Source organism: Papio anubis, chromosome 13 (genome assembly GCF_008728515.1).
Source record: "Papio anubis isolate 15944 chromosome 13, Panubis1.0, whole genome shotgun sequence".
In the NCBI taxonomy this organism is placed as follows: domain Eukaryota; kingdom Metazoa; phylum Chordata; class Mammalia; order Primates; family Cercopithecidae; genus Papio; species Papio anubis.
Genome location: NC_044988.1, coordinates 12,530,848 through 12,542,863, shown reverse-complemented (window position 1 = coordinate 12,542,863; position 12,016 = coordinate 12,530,848). Strand labels below are relative to the sequence as shown.

At 43.5% G+C, this 12,016-nt stretch overlaps 1 protein-coding gene and 1 long non-coding RNA gene across 7 annotated transcripts in view; one reads left to right on the top strand and one right to left on the bottom strand.

Annotated features, from left to right (window-relative positions):
- Window positions 1–12,016, top strand: part of NTRK2 (neurotrophic receptor tyrosine kinase 2) — a 366,819-nt gene that overhangs the window by 335,869 nt on the left and 18,934 nt on the right. The window lies entirely within an intron of this gene.
- The window catches only part of LOC103878465, a 44,477-nt gene continuing 33,046 nt past the window's right edge, over window positions 586–12,016 (bottom strand). Inside the window, exons 3-5 of one of the 2 annotated variants that reach the window (XR_002517676.2) lie at window positions 3,252–3,334; window positions 2,718–2,819; window positions 586–672 (exon numbers count right to left, since the gene is read on the bottom strand). This is a non-coding gene — a long non-coding RNA (uncharacterized LOC103878465). The remainder of the gene's footprint in view (window positions 673–2,717; window positions 2,820–3,251; window positions 3,335–12,016) is intronic. The other variant, XR_002517677.2, reaches the window with a different exon arrangement.

The following is a 12,016-nucleotide window of genomic DNA, read 5'->3' as shown; positions in this document are numbered from 1 at the left end:
GCCCAGGTCTAAATCCCAGCCCCTGCCCAGCCCTACACCTACCTGTCTGGCTACCAGCTCTTCTCTATAAATCCTACACTATGAAATCAACAGCAACTCAGGAGCTGATAGACACCTTGTCCTTAGGTGGCTTTACAACGACTGTAAAAGGTATGTATGCTTTGCCTCAATGGCCATGTGGAAACAGGGGTGCAGACATGTGCTGCTTATCAGCCAGTTGAATCCTCCCTTGCCTCACTCTTCTTATCCCTCACTCTTGCATCGCACTCTTTGGGAAACTAGTAGCAGATACACCTTGGCCTCTGGCTCTGCTTCACGGAGAAACTCTCCCACCTGCCAACATTCTCATGTCTTATAATTTGATTCCATTAAGGAAAGAAAAGAAAGTTGATACTGGAAGGACCTCATTTACACATGATACAGTGTCACCCATGACACAGTTCTGCAGTCCAGGCTCAGATGATGTCATTCTAGTGAAGTACCAATGTGTGAAAATTTGTCCCAAATGGACTCTTCTCTGCAGTTGAGGTTGTCAGCCTCTTCTTTGGAATCCCCCATGCAGCCTTCTTTTCTCTCAGCTAAAGAGGCTCTTCTCTGTTGACTTCTGACCTTGAGGTTCTTGGTCCATCTTTTGCACACTCTTTAGTGCCTCCTGGAGCCCCTCTCCTTGGCCTGCATAAGAGAACCCAGTCACTTATGTCACTTATGTATATGTATAGGAGGATGAGGTTAAACACCAAGCCAGCTCATTAAGTCCATTTTAATGTCTTTTTTATCCCTCTCCCACTGAACGTACTTTTGGTGGCCCTGAATTAGAGTTTTCTCTTTTACAATTGCCTGAGCCCTTTGGAGCTTGTGATAACATGCATAAGATTCTCAGAGTCCTCGATTGTGACTCCTTCCCATCAGTAAGTTATAAAGCCTATCTCTTTTTGTATTGTCTGTTAAGAGTCTTTAAAAGAGAACTCTGGTGATGAAAATTGTATTCTAATATCTTTAGCTATGGTACTACCAGCACATTGGGCCACTAAGGCACAAATTATTATAATTAAAGATATTTCACACTAATATTTAATTCTTGCTCATTTGAATGTATTTTAGCTCAGCACTATTGCTATACTGATACACTCAACCGCCTTGTAATCCTCTTTGGCAAGTTTAGCTCTTGAGTTCTCAAAATTAAAACTAGAAAAAGTCTGAGTTTTAAAAATAAGATTTAAAAAGTCCTATGTTGAAGAAAATGGTATGTATATATTTCATGGTAAAACTGAGTTTCATCTTGGTGAGAATGGTCCTGCCCTAAATTCGCTTTCCTAAGCCCTCCTTGTGTGTCCATTTCCAAGACTTCTGCCCAGCACAGCTTTCTGTTGAGAGTGGACTTCCAGCCACACTGACCCCCACCCTGGGGAAGGGTGGGTGGACCTCCCCATGCCAGCTTCCACCCCACTGTTTCCTGTAGGTTTCCTCCAATCCACACTTTCATGTTCTCTGCTCAGGTTCTTGGTTTCTACAGAGCAGCCTCCACAGCCCAGCAAATGATGGTGAAAGCACAGCAAGGAGAGGACAGGGCTGGCTACCTCCCTTCCTGAATTTTTAAATGGCATGAATGGAGGCTGTCTTGCACTCTAAGAGAGGCACCTGAGACACTGAGCCTCAGTCACAGTCACATCCCATATCCTCATTGCAGCACGTCTTACAAACAATTTCAGAGCAATTTTAGGTTTATAGCAAAGTGGAGCAGAAAGTGGAGTTCGCATATACCCCCTGCCCCACACATGTACAGCCTCCCCGACTATTAGCATCCTGCACCAGAGCGGTGCTTTTGTTACAGTCAGTGAACCTGCACTGACACAACATTATCACCCAGAGTCTGTAGCTTACATTAAGGTTCGCTCTTGATGTACTTTCTATGGGTTTTGACAAACGTATAATGACATGTATCCAGCATTGGAGTATTACACCGAATAGTTTCACTGCCCTAAAAATCCTCTGTGTGTCTCCTATTCATCCTTCCCTACCCCCTAGCCTCTGGAAGCCACTGATCTTTTTTTACTGTCTCCATCATTCTGGCTTTTCCAGAGTGTCATGTAATTGGAATCGTACTTGATTCCAACGATATGACATTATGTTGCCTTTTCAGATTGGCTTCTTTTTACTTAATAATAGGCATTTAAAGTTCCTCCATGTCTTTTCATGGCTTAATAACTCATATCTTTTTAGTTCTAAATAATATTATATTGTGTAGATGTACTGCAGTTTATCCATTTGCCTACTGAAGGACATCTTAGCTGCTTCCAAATTTTGGCAAATATGAATAAAGTGGGTGTAGACATTCATGTGCAGGTTTCTGTGTGACATAAGTTTTCAATTCCTTTTGGGTAAATACCGTGGAGCATGACTACTGGGTCATATGGTAAGAGAATTTTTAGCTTTGTGAGGCAGTACCAAATTGTCTTCCAAAATGGCTGTATTGTTTTGCATTCCAACTAGTAATAAATGAGAGTTCTTGTTGCTCCACATCCTCATCAACATTTGATGTTGTCAGTGTTCTGGATTTTAGCCATTCTAATAGGTGTGATAGGTGTATAGTGGTACACATTACAGCATTTTGGGGGCCAGTGTGGTCACCACTTAATGGCATCTCAGGTAGATTCCAAGACTTTCAGTTCACTTTTAGTTATGAAACAATTGAGTCTAGTTTAAAACTTTATTCTTACATCAGATTCAAAGCTTCCCCATCTGGTGTCACAGCCTAGAATTCTCCCCTCTGCCTCTTCTGGTGCTAGTTCTTCCTGTTTGGTTAGGGCCTGGAGGAGGGACTGAGGATGGAGAATAAACATCTGGTTACTTCTCAGTTGTCATTCTTTTTTCTGTTGTCGCTATTTCTCTGGAGTGTCTCCATGGGTCACCTTTGGGCAGCCAGAGTACAGACAAAAAGGCTAAAAGTAGACACTTCGCACAGTGCCCACTTATTCTTGAGAAACTCACATGTCTTTGCCCTGTCAGATGATGGGCAAGCAATCTCTGCCACTGGCCCTCTCAGCTCCACCATCTTTATCTGTCCCTTTGTGCTCCCTTTGCAGTACACACAAGCTTGTTGTCTTAACAGAAGCTCAAATGCACAGTGAGCTCCCAGCACCCCTTCTTACAGCATCACCAATCTTTATGAAGAATTCTCTTGAAGCCCCTTGTTTGGTTTCTGATTGGGCATGGGGGAGCAGAAAGAGGGAGAAAGGATGGGAGTTCATTACCTGTCTTCCGGAATGTTCCATCAGAAGACCAATGGCTCCATATCTCTTGCTCACTCCTCCTCCCAGTTCTTTCCCTACACAGACTGAGAGAGGAGAGTGATCTAAGGTAGTGGACCATTATAGGGCCTGTGCTATAATTGGGGCAGAAGTCAGATCCAGCTGTAAGATGCTGTGCTGGCCCCTGACTGATACAGAGCCTTCCCTAGAACAGGTAGTAAACACAGCTGCTTTTTACCTCACCTGAAGGCCAGAATTTCTGAATAGGGCAGGGAGGGGACAATTGAAAATGCCCCCCTAGTGTCCTATTATAGAACACCAAAGGTATGCAGGGAAGGGGACTTCACAGCTGTCTTCATCTGAATATTTAAACAGTTAATGACTTGATGGCCATTCATGACAGAAAAGCTGATTGCAGCAAACGGGAGATCTTCCTGCTAATACTCAGCCCTGCCTCTTCTTGACCTTCCCTTGGTTACTGGTAGTCAGGTACTATTCCCCTTGCAGTACTGCCTCATTACTTGGAAGATGGTTCTTAGCCACATCTTTGCCTGCTTCCTTCCAGTTAAGCACAATCTTACCCCCTACTGCCCTGGGTGATAGAAATGCAAAGCAAGCCTGTTGACAATTTCTGAAGACCCCAAGAGGATGACTATCAGAATGAGGCCAGTTCTAACTGACTGAGTTTTCATTAGTGAAGATCATGAAACGCCTGGCCCATGAAAGCTCGAGGTTTGCATCTGGTGTGAGCTCACATGCGTGGATGCGCGAAGCTTCCCAGGTGCTGCTGGTGTCTCTTGGTGGCATTTTACTTTATAATGCTCAGTTTGGGTTCCTCTTCTGCTGAACCTAATTTTTTCACTCCAGGGATAACAACTTTTTCCACTTTAAAGTAATAGTGCAACTTCAGTGATTTAATTTAGAGAGGTGATGAAGTGACCATTCAAGTGTTCAGCAAATGGATAAAAGCCTTTCACAAATTCCTCAAAAATAAACACTCTCATCTTCTGAAAGGTTTACTAAATACACACTGTAAAGAACTGGCCATCAGCATATATACTTCTTGTTATTCGATGGCTCCAGTATTATATTTTATTCAAATTTGGTTACATGGATATGGAAAGATAAAGTCTGACCCCTGAGGCAAAGAGGGTGGTCATTCTGCAAGTAGGACAGGGACAGAAGGAACAGAGAAGAATCGCACCCTGTCTTGCCCATGAAGGTCTCAAGATGTCTAGGAATGCATTTCTGGGAGTGGATAGGGTTGTCTACAAATGGTGCCCCCAACATTAGGCCAGGTCAGACCGGGCTGGAAGGTGAGGGGCTCCAGTAGGTGGCCTGCTGAGTTGGAGAAACAGTTGGGGGACGGAGCTGAGTGAGCTTGTGAATCAGCCCTGAGAGAGCCTTCTAGAAGGCTGGACTCTGTGCAACATAGTATTTCTCTTTCTGTTGTATCCTTCGTGTTTATTGTCCTATGATTTTCCTTTAGAGTTTAGCAAAGCCTTTCAGCTCACCTTGAGCTGTGCTAAGGCAAAACATGAAAAGCGTCATTTGCGAGATCATTAAAAAGGGATGCAGTGCATTCCTAGAGGCCAGCATGGAGGAAGCAGGCATAATTAAAGTGAGACAAAAACAAATGGGAGGAGGAAAAGGGTGGAGAGGCCTATTTTAACGCAGTTTTCTCATACCCCACCCAGGAGTCTCCACCTGGGAGACTCCACCAGTTTAGTGCTAAACTTGGTAGTTCTGGATTTACTTTGTGGGAAGGAAGTAGTTTCCCTTTTTTTTTCTTTTTCTCTCCCTTTTCCTCCCTTTTTCTCCCTTTCCTTTCCATCTCTTTTTTCCTTCCTTCCTTCCTTCCTTTTTTCTTACTTTCTTTCCTTTTCTTTTTTCTTCCTCCTTTCTCCCTTCCTTCTTCTTTCTTTCTTCTTTTTTCCTTCTGACAACTGACTTATATCTCAAAAATCCATTTGCTTACCATTTATTTGAAACTTAGAAGCAATCTTTTAAAGGGGCACCTCGGTCAGTTCATGGGAAATTGTTTTACCCGTAAAATCACAGAACTTCATTACTTGTATTAGTTCATTTGTACTAATTCATTTAACATATTTATTGAGGACCTACTACAGCCCAGACTCTGTCCCAGGCATGGAGCTGTCAGAGAGCTCAAAACACAGTCCCTTCTCTGAGAAATTTTCAGTGGGATATACAGACAGGAGACTCAGCTATATGATGTGATAAATACTGTGATTTACCCAAATATAAGGATGTATATAGAGTCATATGTTGCTTAATGACAGGGATATGTTCCAAGAAATGTGTGGTTACAGGATTTCATCATTGTGTGAACATGATAGAGCTCACTTACATACACCTAGCTGGTAAAGCCTCCTGCAGGCCTAAGCTGTGTGGGATGGCCTATCGCTCCTGGGCTACAGACCTGTGTAGCATGGGACTGGACTGTACTGTGCTGAGTACTGTCAGCAATTGTAACACAAAGGGAAGTATTTGCATTACTAAGTACAGAAAAGGTACAGTAAAAGTACGGTATTATAATCTTATGGGACCACCCTTGTATGGACTGTACATCACGGACTGAACAATTATGTGGCACATGAGTGTATTATAAAACCCGCTTTTATAAGATTATCTTGTAGGTCAAAGTGCCTCAAGTTATGAATCCCAGGAGCACACACCTCCTGGTTGAAATCCAATGGCAGATCCGAGTCTCTGGTACCATCCAGGAGGATGGGAGCATGACAGACGGAAAGGAAGGGAAAGGTGAGGACTACAGCGATGGTGGGTCTTCCAGAGATGAGTTTTCCTAAAGGGACTGTGGCTCATTGGGGTGTGAAAATTTCACTCCTTCATCCATTTCAACAACTGTTTATACCTCGGTGTGCTCAGCACTATACTGAGTACTAGAGCTATAGCAGCAAACAAGACCATCAAAGCTTATTCTAGTGGAGGGACACAGAAAAGACAAGCAACATCATACAAATAATAATTGTAGCTAGTTCTAAGTGCCGTAAAGAAGGAAGAGAAAGAGAGCCAACGTGGCCTTCAGTGTGCCCCGTGTGGTAGGCAAGAGGGACAGATGTAGATGGGGAGGACAGGGAGCTGAGCTGCACCTGTATCAGATAGGAACTGAGGGGTCCTGCTAAAATGTTTGGATTTTATTCCAAGTACAGTGGAAGGTGCTGATGAATTGTAAGCAGGGGAGTGATGAGATCCAATTTACATTTTGAAAAGAATCCTCCAGTTGCTGTATGGGGAATGGATTACAGGAAGCAAGCGTGAAAGCAGACATACCTGTTAGGAGGCTACTGCAGGGATCTGAGCAAAAGAATGTGGCAGGTTGGCCTAGGTGGCAACAGTGAAGATGCTGGGAAGAGGGTGCATTCAGAATATGTTCTGCAGGTAGGACTGAAAGAACCTGATGGTGGCTTGGATATGGGGATAAGAGAAAATGAGGAATCAATGATGACTTCTAGGGTTTTAGCTTGAACAATAACAGGAGTGATTGGTGGTGATGGTGGTGCTATTTAAGGAGAAAGAGAGAGAGAGAAAGAAAGAAAAAGAAAGAAAGAAAGAGAGAGGAAGGAAGGAAGGAAGGAAGGAAGGAAGGAAGGAAGGAAGGAAGGAAGGAAGGAAGGAAGGAAGGAAGGAAAGGAAGGAATGAAGGAAGGAAGGAAGGAAAAGAGAAAGAGAGAGGAAGACAGAAAGAGAGAGATGAAGGAAGGAAGGAAGGAAGGAAGGAAGGAAGGAAGGAAGAGGGATTTTTCAAAAGGGGGATGAAATCTGAGGACATTTAATCCTTGGGTCAGCAGAGGACAGACCACCATTGGAAAGGGGAAAGATTGTTCCAAAGTCTGATGTTCTTAAGTTGAAAATAAATCATCTCTGCTTTTCTCTATAGTTTCCAGTTAATTTACAATCCCTTGTTCATTCTGTATAAGCCTTGCCATTCTTGGGAGTATTCTTGGCTTCAGCTCCGAAGACAAATTCAGGGATAAAGAGAATTATAATCCCCAAGTCTGTGTTCAGAGAGTAGATACTAGTGCTGGAAGACTTTTATATATTTCATTTAAGCTATTTCAAGAATTGGAGTAAAGTGGATATTAACCAGTTAATATAATATCCTAAATGCCAAGGATCTGCACATAAATAGATGTATTGCTGTAAAAAAAAAAAAGTACAGTTGTAGAGGATAGAGACCTTGGGAGGAAATTTTCAGAAATATAATCACAGGAGTTGACTAAGGGATTTAGAGGCAGAAAGGAAGATGCACACACACCCAAAAAAGAATGCCAGCTGATCATCATGAAGGACTTCATGGCTATGAGATCTTTTCTCTTCTTCCCAGGATACCATAAGGGCAGCTTTCTTCCTCAAGGACAGCTCAGATTGCTTTAGGAGTCAAAGGGTGACCACCTTAGCAGTGATGTGATCACATAACGGGTGGAATATTGGGGAAATAATTAGGAAAAACAAAGTAATTTGGAGAGATTCTCCTACCCAGGTACTGACTGAGAGAAGCATGCAGAGACCATTCGCATAAATCCTAAAGCTGAAGTCCCAAGGGGGCTATGACTAAGCATCCCAGAGATTTGAGCTCTGAGAAACACTGAAGGAACTAGTAGTAATAGGATCCCTCTGCTGCTGTTTTCTCTTTTCTAGTGAGGAACTGGGACCTTGAGGGACTGTGAGGGGCACCCACACAGTCAGACCTGCTTTGTTTCCTAGAACCTGTTAGTTCGTGCAAAAGAAAGCATTGGTTATTGATGTGGTGCAATGATGTCGTGGTCAAATTCTCTGCATCAAAGAGGAAGAGATTTCCTCCTGAAGAAGACTCAGAAAACATGACTGATGATTGCCTTAGCTGGCTTGCATAGCTGGTCATGCCACCAGGTGGACTTGGGGAAGTGATGCAAAATGAAAGGCAGAAATCAAACAGAAAGAGGCAAGGTTAGAGGATTGGAAACATCCATCTTCCATCGCCATCTTGGACCCTGATTCTGACAGTGGTCTTGGATTTCCATGTCTTTGTTTCCCTGCTTAGTAAATGGTAACGACAGCTAGGCCATAGACTATGCCTTTGTTGTAAAATCCCATAATATCATGTAATGTGACTTAAAATATTGCCTGGAAGTAGCAAATTATTTCAAGATAGAGGTATTGAGATATAAATATAGATGTAGATACAGATACAGATATAGACACATACATCCCAGTGCAGCTGTGCTTATTATACAGAACCCTACTGATGATAACCCCAAGTAACACTGGATTCCTTGCTTTTGAAACACATAGAAGTTGTTCCTGGCCTGGGCTTTTGTACCTGCTGATCCCAATACCTGGAATGTACCTCTTCCCAATGTTTACATGTCTTGTTCTTTTACTTCATTCAAATCTCTGCTTAGATATCACCTACTCAGAAAAGCCTTGACTGACCTACCTGTCTATCTAAAATAGAACTGCCCCTCTGTTCTTTCCAGCCCCTTACTCTATTATTTTGGCACAATATTTATCACCACCTGAAATTATTGTGCATAGGTATTTGTTTATTTACATATGACCTTTGTCTCCCACTAAAATGAGAGACATCCATGACACCTGTACCTACGACAATGCCTCACACCCAGGAGGTAGCACAATATATTTTGCGGAATAAGTGAATGTTATCAAAACAAGCAAATGCGTATCAACTCTGTGGTTAAGGGAAAAGAAACCTATACTTTTTCCAGTAAGGGTTTAAGAAGTCTAAAAATATTATAATAGCTTATCTTATTATCTGTTGTAATGCAAATAGTCCATTGAGACAGAGGGAGTTTGGCAAGAGGGAAGTTTAGCTTCTGCCAACATGAGTTAGTGCCCGGCACTCTGCCCTGACTTAAGGCTGTGGAGCTATAGTGGTAGGGGTGGGAGTGAGCTCCTACAGGAGGCAGTGGCAATGCCAGGGGCTGGTTTGGGGATAGTTAGACCTCTTCTTACTAAGCTCTGCTGGCCCCCTTGGGCTCCCTGGCCATCATGCTAAGCATACATGTGGCCATGCCAAGGCAGCTTCAAGGTGAGCCACTCCTGCCTCCAAGCCAGACTGCCATCCCGAGGCTCCTCACCCTGGGGAAATTCTGATGGGGCTACAAGGAGGCCGCTGTAGTTGGATGGCTTCATGCAGTAGAAGTGGGATGGTCAACAGGCTATACCACAGGAGGAGCAAAAGAAAGACATCCCTGGGGACAGGGCGCCCAACACTTCCCTTCTGACTGACTTCGCCCAGCTCCCTCTCACACTGTCCTCTGCTGAAGGGTCACTTTGGCTCATCCATCTGTGCTCTCAGTGGCTTTTCCTGGTAACGTATCCTATATGTTCATTACCCTGTGCACAACATATGTCTGTTTTTTTCCTGATTTACAGTTTCAACAGGACATGGATGTCCTCCTCTAAAGCCGATCAGCTACTGTCCATTTGGCTTTCCCTTCAGGATACCCTTCTGGGCTCCAAGGGGTATGTGCCAGCAGCCCCACTAGCGTTTACAGGAAGCCGCCTTTTTGGTTTAGCTGCTGGTTCTCCTCCCATATTTATTTCACACAGTATTGTCCACCCCTGAGACCATTCCCTAGGGCAACCACATGCAATCAATTCATTTGACAAATATTTGTTGAGCATCCCAGCGCTGGACTGTGCTGTCTCCCATGAAGTTGTATCTAGAGGCTGGAGGAAATAGCAAACAGGTAACCACAGGAATAAGGATATCCTTACAGCTGACTGGGGTTGTGAGGGAAAGGGATTTACCATTATGATCTAACAAGGGAACCTGCTTTTGATGCCTAGGGACATGGTATTTAAGTTAAGTCCTGTTGGACAAGTGGAAGTTAGCCAGGTAAAAATTGAAGAGCAGTGTGTTTGAGGGACCTGTGCCATCAGAAAGAACTAAAGGAGTTTAGGAAAGCAAGGGAAGATCAAAATGTGGAGGACCCTGCAAGGAAAGGACGGAGAAGCACGAGACCAGCAAAGGCGCTGAGATCAAACGGGGCACCAGCAGCCATTCTGAAGGGTTTTAATTTTATCATAAGGGCAATGGGAAGTCGTTGAATAGTTTGCTATTGTATTAACTGTGAATTGGAAAAAGGTCAGAAGGAAAATGGAGAGTGATTGTTGCAGTAGCCCAGGGGACAGTGGGAGTAGGGAATGATGGAACTTGATTTCTCAAAATGGAGGTGGAAAGAAGTAGACAGACTCGAGATGTCTTTGGAAGCATGGCCTTGGAAGGACATCTTAGAGCATTTCATAAGCCCTTGACTGCATACTTTAGGACTTCTACTAACTGAGAAAAATGAAGCCCCTCTTATGATTAAGCCACTGTCTCTGCGACATGTAGCGGATTGGAATCCCTAACTGATATGGCCTCTTTATCCCTACATTGGCTAGGCTTGTGATTCACTGTGGCTCATTCAATAATAGGCACAAAGTTCTTGGTTATGCCTAGCACATGGTAGGCCTGCAGTAAATGGTAGCTAGATGTTAAACGTTAGCCACACAGCTACACACAAGCTCAGCCGTTGTAGCCTCTGTTGGGGCATTGTGGCCAACACTTTCTTCACAGAAAACTTCAGTGAGGAACTGGGATCTTGAGGCAGGGAATGGGAATGTCTTCGAAAAACCTTGTCTCCTGCTATCTTCTGTGAGCTAGTTTTTGCGGTCTTCTTCCATGTGACCCTCTAGACACACTGGCAAACATTTGGGTGTCCTGTTTTCAACCTGTTAGCAGAAGGGAACCGACAGCATCACCAGATTAAGGAGTGAGCCACACTGTATTAGTGTTGGGACTATCACAACCCACAGCCATTTGTTCACATTTCCACTATGGTATCGATTCTGTCTTGCATTATGGTCATAGAACAAGCTCTGGAGGGCGGGAACCCTATCTCATTCAACTTTGTTTTCCCACAGTGCACATAGCACTGACTTTAGGTTGATGCAAAAGTAATTGTGGTTTTGCCATTACTTTTCATGGCAAAAACCGCAATTATTTTTGCACCAACCAACAGTCCCGAACACAATGGGGCGGGACTGTATAAATACAAATGTGTTGAAATGGGCCGAAATAAACATATGTGCAAAGAAGCAAGAGTAGTGATTTATCACATATGGATTGATTGCTACCACTGAAGTCACACTTTATGTCAACTACCTTATTGAACCTCACAGATAGGACACAGTAAGTATCATTGTCCCAGATTCTATGAATAAAAAACCTGTGTCTTAGTGTGGTGATTCCTCAAGGATCTAGAACTAGAAATACCATTTGACCCAGCCATCCCATTACTGGGGATATAAATCATGCTGCTATAAAGACACATGCACACGTGTATTTATTGCAGCACTATTCAGAATAGCAAAGACTTGGAACCAACCCAAATGTCCATCAATGATAGACTGGATTAAGAAAATGTGGCACATATACACCATGGAATAGTATGCAACCATAAAAAAGGATGAGTTCATGTCCTTTGTAGGGACATGGATGCAGCTGGAAACCATCATTCTCAGCAAACTATCAGAAAACCAAACACTGCATGTTCTCACTCATAGGTGGGAATTGAACAATGAGAACACTTGGACACAGGAAGGGGAACATCACACACTGGGGCCTGTTGTGGGATTGGGGGAAGGGGGAGGGACAGCATTAGGAGATATACCTAATGTAAATGACTAGTTAATGGGTGCACCACACCAACATGGCACATGTATACGTATGTAACAAA